This window comes from Callorhinus ursinus, unplaced genomic scaffold, assembly GCF_003265705.2.
Source record: "Callorhinus ursinus isolate GAN/ISIS: 27379988/994484 unplaced genomic scaffold, GSC_fseal_2.0 scaffold71, whole genome shotgun sequence".
NCBI lineage: Eukaryota > Metazoa > Chordata > Mammalia > Carnivora > Otariidae > Callorhinus > Callorhinus ursinus.
Genome location: NW_027397133.1, coordinates 511588 through 520113, shown reverse-complemented (window position 1 = coordinate 520113; position 8526 = coordinate 511588).

Below are 8526 nucleotides of genomic sequence, written 5' to 3'. Positions count from 1 at the left end.
AATCTAGATTCCAGTGTGAAATTTCTGGATTCAAACTATTAATAACTTTTTAAAAAGCAGCACGGGCCCCCGAAAAGCCATACGTGGACCTATTGTTTGCAAGTCTGATCAGAAACATAGATGTGGAGGAGACACCTTTTCTCTAAACACACCTCCTGCCCAAAGGTGTTGTTACTCAGAATGCGAGCATCTTGCCCAGTGGAAAAGAATCCCTAGACCCTGGGCAGCGGCTTGGGTCTGGAAGGATGAGGAAGAATTATTTAGGTGGAGAAAGACATTCCAGGAATTCATTCACGTGTGCTGTCACAAACAGCTGTGGTGTCCCCATGTGGCAGGCCTTGGGTCGGGGACACAGAAAAGTGAGGTTCAGGTCCTGCCCGAAGGCCCTCCCGGGTCTCAGCCAGCAGGGCCAAGGCTGCGTGCAGGGAGCATCAGGGAGGGGCCGGGGCTGGCACAGGGAAGAGAGAGCGTGACCTCATCGGGAGAACCAGGAGCTGGAGCATTGCCACCTGAGCTGGGCAGACATGCTGGGAAAGCGGGGGGCCGGGGGAGGGGGTTGCCTGGGATGCTCCAGCGAGGGCAGCACAAACGGGGGGCAACAGCAGGGAGGAATGAGCCAGGCAAGGCACCACAGGAGGAAGCTCCCCTGCTCACTGGCCTCAGTGGTCACCCAGCCAGTTACAGACTCGTGGACACAGGGACACACAGTTCAAGAAAAAACGTGCTGTCCCCACAGGTAGGTGGCGGGGAGCCAGAGCAGCTCCACAGATGAAGATGAGGTTGGAAAGCGGATCATCAGCCAAGGAGTGGCTGCCTGGCTGACCTCTCTCCAGAGTCTCTGGTTCAGCCCCCACCCCTCCTCGTCACTCTTTGCCTCCGTCACCATCCCTGTCTCGCCCGCTCCCTCTGTTCCTCATCTAATACACGTTTCCCCCAGGCCCCCAGGTGCCACACTCATGCCGAGCCTTGCAGGGACACAGGCGTGAGACCAGCCGCTCCCTGTCCAGACTGGGACACAGGTGCCTCCGCGGGAGGGCGGGGCTGAGAGTAGGGGGTCACTGAGGCTCGGAGGTGGATGCCTAAGCTGCTGAAACCCACTATCCATCAGAGGAGGCTGCTTGGTCCCCATCTAGCCTGAGGTGACTACTCACCTCCAGACAAACTCCCAGTCTCTGGTTATGTGATCAACAGTCACTCATGTCACTGGCCAAATCTAGCTATTTCCTCACTCGCCCCGAGGAGGAGATCAGGGGGGGAGGTGGACTTTATGAATACCCTTCCCCTGTTCCTTCAGGAGATGATGGGGACAACGGTGATGATGGCACCCAGTGCACTCCAAGCCCTCAGGCCTCCTTTATCCACATAGCCCAGCAGCACCGTGGAACGGGTCTGGTGGTCGTGTTCATTTTACAGAGGAGGAAACTGAGGCCCAGGGAGGTTGAGAAACCTCCTATGGGGGGGGCGGGGAGAAAGAAACCTCCCTAAGGTCACACCTCAACTTTATGAGACAGGAGCTAGTCCCCCACCTTTTCCCACAAGGAAGCTGGCATTCGGAAAGGGGAGGGTCCTTCCCACCCGTTCCCGGGAGCCCTGTCCCTCAGGATGGCTTCTACTGATGCAGGAGACCTGAAGGCTGGAGCAGGCTGGAGAAGGAATCTCTCTGGGAGCAAGTCCCTGCTCCCCACCCCTCTCATTCTCTCAACAGCCACCATGGTTCCACTCTCAGTTAACCCTTTGTGCGCCTGCACTTTGCTAGGTTTGGAGGATGGTGGTGGACAGGGCTGCCACTGTCCCTGCCTCTCCAGGGTAAGGATCCCCATTGGTCACTGCAGCGGGGCTGTGGGAGCATGAACCTTCGTGGTCGGCCACGGGGCGCTGGAGCTGGGCCACCTGTGATGGGACCCCAGCACCGCCCCGAGTGTGGGCTGGTCAGGTACCCCATTCCCAGCTTCATCTGCAGAATGGGAGCATAACGTCATGCGTCACTGTGAAGTGGGAATGTGTTCATGGCTACCTGGCATCGAGCAGGGCATTGAGGCCCCTGGAATGGCAGCTCACATCTGTTGAGCTCTTTGCGTGCACCACGTCGTCTATTCTAAGCACGTTAAGATCCTCCCATTTGTATCCATCAGGGTTCAACCCTAGAAACAGAACCAGTAGCCGACCTGTATTAAGAGATTCATTGCAAGGAATTGGCTTGTGTGACTGTGGGGCTGGCTAGGCAGGTCTGACATCCGCCGGGCAGGCAGGCTGTCAGGGCAGGCGGGAGACTCTCAGGCATGGGAAGCTGTTGTCCCCAAGCAGAATTTCTTCTCCTGGGCATCCTCTGTTCTGCTCTAAAGGCCTTTCAACCGACTGAATCAAGCCCACCCAGATGATTGAGAATTATCTCAACTGATTAGAGATGTCAGTCACATGTACAGAATACCTTCAGGGCAACAGTGGCTGGGACTCTGACTCAACAGAGTCCACTGACAGGGGACTCTGGTCGAGCCAAGTTCACACGTAAAACTGACCGTCCCACCATTTGATCCCCACCCCAGCCCTGTGAGGTGGGTGCTGTTATCCCCATGCTATAGAGAGGGACAAAGAGACTCAGATTAAGGAGCCTGCCTGGTTGAACACAGGTCAAGGTGCTGGAGCCAGTGCTTGGACACCCCCACCACCTGCCTCAGGCAGTGAGCATCTTCAGCTGCTGTTACCAACACCCAGCACAGTTCCAGGGACCCAAAAGTGGCAGGAAAAAGGAAAGTGTATTACAAAGTGGGTGACCATCGCTGACTTTTCACGGGGAGGAAGCCAGTGAAGAGGTTAAGGAGTTATTCTTTTTTTTAAATTTTTTTATCGTTACATTAATCACCATACATTACATCATTAGTTTTGGATGCAGTGTTCTATGATTCATTGTTTGTGCATAACACCCAGTGCTCCACGCAGAATGTGCCCTCCTTAATACCCATCACCAGGCTAACCCATCCTCCCACCCCCCCAGGAGTTATTCTTTCAAAAATGTATTGAGAGCCTTACTGTGTGTGAAGCATGGAGGTCATAACACCCATTGGGAGAGACAAGGTCCCTGCCCTCCGGGAGCTTAGAGTCCCATGGGGGAGACACCGAGCAAGTGGACAGGAATAAATAAACGGGATATGTGACGGGTAAGGGGTGGTGAGGAAAGCAGTGGGTGCCCCTGGCCAAGGGGCCAAGGGTGGCCGCGGAAGGCTCTCTGAGGAGGTGAAGGTCTTCGAAGAAGAGAGCCTAAGCAAAGGGTAGAGATGAGCAAAGGTCTGGGGGCTGAGTGCCCAGTGAGTTTGCGGAGAGGAAAAAAGCCAATGCAAGAATTCTCCAGAAGGATGCTGCAGTTCCCCCAGGACCCAACCAAGAGTCCCTTGAGAACCCACAAACACAAGGCGTGGGCCACTTCCAACACCACCTGTTCTTATTTTAACTTCCAGCTGTGCTTTAATGAGTTCCTCATTTTCAAAGAGGCTTTGCAGGAACAAGTTACAAAGGGGAACAAAATGAAAAAGCAAGACCCCTGCCTCATCCCACTCCCCGGAGACAACCACTGTCCTTGGTTCCTGTGTTTCCCCCCAGAGCAGTGGTTCTCCACGGGAGCAACGTTGTCCCTCCCCGGAGACACTCTGGGTTGTCCTGACCATTACGGGCGGGAGGCAGGAAGAGAGCTCCTGACATCTAGGGCTCGAGTCCCAGGGGCTGCTCAACATCTTGCCATGCCCAGCACCTGATGAACACTCACTGAATAAACAAAGCCTATGCTAGCACTGGGACAGCCCCCTCCAGTAAGATTCTTAAACAACTTCCTGATAACAGATGATGCTTACAGAGGTGTGCGCAGGGTTAGGGCTCCCAGGATCCAGCAACATAGGAAGGAAAAGGCTCCTTCCAGATTCTGTTGCATCCTGGTGGAACCAGGGGGAGAAATGTGCCCCTGGGGCCTCACTGAGAACCAGTGCTGGGGCAGAGGGGCAACCCGACAGGAACCAAGGAGGGCAGCGGGCAAGGAAGACAGCATTCTCCAGCCCCCCTCCAGTGTTCAGCCTGTACCTCCCTTTTGCCAACCCCACCTTGAGGTCAAAGGGCAGGGCAGCTTGTTGATGTGATCAGTAGAGGTCAGCCTTCCAGGCATGTGTCAGGGGAGTGGAGGATGGAGGAGGGATGCAGTGAGAGGCTGAGTAATGGTCCCCAAAGATATCTGATCCTAATGCCTGGAACCCATGAATGCTACTTTATGAAGGAAAAATGGTCTTTTCAGATATGATTAAATGAAGGATCCTGAGGTGAGTGGATTATCCTGGATGACCCAAGTGGGCCCCAAATACAATCACAATACCCTTACATGAGGGGCAGAGCTTGGGGCCACGCAGCCACAGGCCAAGGAATGCAGGTGGCAACCAAAATATTCTCCCCTGCCCCACCTCAGGAGCCTCCCAAAGGAGCACGGCCCTGTTGACATCTTGCTTTCAGCCCGGCGAAATTGGTGTTGGACTGCTGCCCTCCACAACTGGGAGGGAACGGCATGTGTGGTTTTAAGCTGCCGTGTTTTTGGTAGTTTGTTTCAGCAGTCACGGGAAGCCCAGGCAGATGGGGATGGTGATACAGGGGGAGACAGCAGCACAGCAGAAATCATGAGAGCTCTCCCTCCTGGCTGGGTGCTGGGATGCGTGCTGTTCCAATGTCAGGAAATTCCCTTCATTCTCAAGCAACTCCAAGAGCAGGAATCGTTATTTTTTTTTTCTCCATGCAGAACGTGCCCTCTTTAATACCCATCACCAGGCTAACCCATCCCCCTACCCTCCTCCCCTCTAGAACCCTCAGTTTGTTTTTCAGAGTCCATCGTCTCTCATGGTTCGTCTCCCCCTCTGACTTACTCCCCTTCATTCTTCCTCGAGCAGGAATCATTCTTACCTTCAGTGTTTTGGATGATGAAACGAAAGCACAAAAATATTAAGTAACTTGCCCTGCCAAGCATTTTCTTCTTTAATTTGAACAGGAAAATTTTAATATAAGGAATTATTAACTCTAAGAGGTAATATTCTTTAAAGGGGCAGAGGAATATTGTAGGATTCGGGGAGGTTGCCCGAGGAAGGAATGAACTTGGAAAGGGCCCTCCCCACCAAAGCTGGGGTGCAGCCCACACTGTAAGATCTGTGGCTGTGGATCACTGGACGGTGGGGAAGGTGGCTGGCTTGCCCAGACTAGAGCTGGTCCACAGATGCCGAGCAAGCAGAGAACACCCCTCCCAAGTGCTGGCAGGGTGAGGCTGGAAAGCTAGCTTCTAGGACACACTGGGAAGGCCTCAATTGGGAAAACACTGAAACTTGATGAGATGCCATCCACATGGATGAAACCTGATGGAAGTGAGCACCACTGAATATGCCCCATGTGTGTCACTGGTGACCACAGGGTCAGAGCAAGAGGAAGCCCAAGGAAAAGTCAGAACAGGGAAAAGCCCTGTTCCTTCTGCAGTGTCCCTCAGGCTCCCTCTACTGACAAAGCTTAGCAGCCCACTCACTGCAAAGGGAGGATATTTAAAGATTCCAGCTCTGTTTTTGCAGAATTGGTAACAAAGACTTTGGAGCATAGAGGCAATAGCCAAGTAGTATGATGATCCGCTTATTGTGCCAGGTCTGGGAGAGGTGGGATATTCTCTTTATGTGATTATCAGATATCCTTTGTGTGTGTGTGTGTGTGTGTGTGTGTGTGTGTGTGAAGTGCCTGTTCAGGCCTTTTTGCCAAGTTTAAAAAATGAGTTGTCTCTTGTTGATTTGTAGTAGTTCTTTATATATTCTGGCTACTAGTTCATTGTCAAATACACATATGACACATATCTTCAGCCATGTCTAAGGTTTTGGGAAATTTTTTTACTTCTCTGTGTCTCTATTTCCTCATCCGTGAAATAAAAAGACAAGACACACCTTATAAGGATGTCATGAAGCTTCAAGGAGGTAATATCGAAAAAGTGCTCAGAAAGATGCCGGCACATAGTAAGCACTCCTGTTGTCATCAGGCCTGGCATGGGCCAATCCAGGAAGAGGAATCCTGTTCTCATCTTAATTTTGGATGGTCCTGAGTTCAAGAGGAGCAATAAATGGTCTTTTGCCAGGGCCACAGCAGATTCTGTACAGTGGTGTACTGATACAATGACCCTCCAAAAAAAAGTTCTGATTTGTAGTGGTTGCTAATTGCCATGGTGTAAGTACTCCCTTCATGGCCAGTTTCAAACTAACAATGGTTTAACATCCAGACTGCAGAATTACTGGAAATCTAGCAGTCTGTTCTCCGGAGCCAGTGAAAGTCATCTGCTGTGTACCCCAGCTCCTGTACCACCAGGTTGGGTTAACTTAGGTGGATCTCTTCCTCTCTGTGGATCTTCGTCCCTTCCACCTGTCTAAAGGGGGCAAGTCATCCAACTCATTCATGCAGTACTGATTTAGTGAGTACCTTCTATATGTCAGTCACTGGGCTTGGCTCTGGAGATGCAGACTGAGCAAAAGCAAAGAAGACCCTCCCTAGCAAAGATATTCTGAAAGTAGGGGCGGGGGGGGCAGGTAGGGTAATGACTGAAAATAAATAAGCAAGCACATGAAATCAGGGAATCATAAGATCTACGGAAAAAACAAAGCAAGTATGACAGCTCTTGTGTTGGGAGGGGGTTTACTTTGGCTAGCATGATTGACAAAGGCTTCTTAAAGGTGACACCTGATATGGGGTGCCTCCGTGGCTCAGTCGGTTAAGCGTCTGCCTTCAGCTCAGGTCATGATCTCAGGGACCTGGGATCTAGCCCTGCATCTGGCTCCCTGCTCAGCTGAGAGTCTGCTTCTCCCTTTTCCTCTGCCCCTCCTCCCACTTGTGTGTGCGCGCGCTCTCTCTCTCTTTCTCAAATAAATAAAATCTTTAAAAAATAAAGGTGACCCCTGATAAAGAGTCTGGTACCAATCTGGTGGGAAGAGCATTCCAGCAGAGGGAACAGCCAGTGCGACAAAGACCTGTGGCTGCAACAAGTTTGGCTTGTTTGAGGAACAGAAAGCCAGAGCAGCTGGAGCTGAGTGAATGTTTGAGGCTGGGCCGGGGCGTCGGCTGGTTTATGCGTTCAGGGGTGGTGCATCTGAAGGCAGAGGCGAAGGTGGACCAGGACACTGGCTGGTCTAGTCAGAGCAGGCCTACAGGGGGTGATGGTGGCGGCTCAGACCGGTGAGAGTACCCAGCACAGGGAGGAGTGGACAGAGTAGAGACCCTGTTTTAAAGGCAGAGCAGGCTGCTCTTGCAGACAGACTAGATGTGGGGGGGGAAGAAGGGAGGATGTGTTTGTGAGGTAGACTTCAGAAACTCCTGCCTGCAACGGCCGCAGACATGGAGTAGGTTGAGACTTCTCTTGCTTCAGAGGTCAATATGGGAGACGGGACAGGGACACCTCACCTGGCGGGCCCAGAGGGAGGACCCTACCTAGTGATGTAGGAAAGACGTTAGGGCTCGAAGCTGACGGCCAAGAAAGAATTCTTGAGACCGTCTTTGGTGCAAAAAAAGTGGTTTTATTACAGCCCGGGGACAGGACCCGTGGGCAGAACTGCCCTGGGGTTGTGAGGAGTGGCTCATTATATACTTTCAAGTCGGGAGGGGCTTAGGGATAGCGTAAGGCTCCCAGGTATTTTGGAAACAGGATCCTGAAGGGGGCTAGCTGTTGTTAGGAAAAGGTCATTTATTACTGTTTAGTAAAAACTCGGTCATGAGACCCTTCAGATGTACATAGGTGGGTCATATGCTTGGGGGATGGTTGTCAACATGTCTCTTGGGGGGTGGAGGGGGTAGAGAAAAAGGAAGTTTCCAAAGGAATTTTTATATGTTCAAGTCGACGATCCTGGGGGTCGGGCTAAGACTGCCTTTTGCACTTAGCAAAGTATTACCATCAAGGCAGCTGAGTTCTTAGAGGAATGTCACTTTGCCTGTTTCCAGGACTTGTCAATGGGCTGTAGACAGTAAAGAAACTTAATAATTTTTCTTCTGCCTTTGTTTCCCACATCAGGTAGCAAGTGGGTGCCTGGTGGGACCAAGAAGAAAGAACTAACCACAGGTTGTTGGGATACTGGGCAGAGCCAGCAGTTTCCCCAGGATCTCTCTTCTTTTCTCAATAGCCTTGGGAAATAAAGATGATTCCCTCTTGCGGGGCAGACAGGGAGGTTCTGGGAAGAGAAGTGACTTGTCTAAGGTCACACAGCCAAGTAAGTGAGAGAATGGGGGGTCCAGATTCTCCGCACTTTACCATCTCCTCTCCGGTCCCATGCCCAGGTTCCTGGTCCTGCCCCATTCCCCCTGCTGTCCTGAGAAGGAGGACTGGAGTAAAGAGAACAAGGAAATTTTACTCCAAGAGGCAGTGTTGTTCATGAAAGTAGACAGAGAAGCTGAACTGTGTCCTGCAAGAAAAGGAACTGGAATCCTAGACTCCTGGGTCTGAGGGAGGAGGGGCTGGGGTCTGGACTCCTGGGTCTGAGGGAGGAGGGGGCTGGGGGG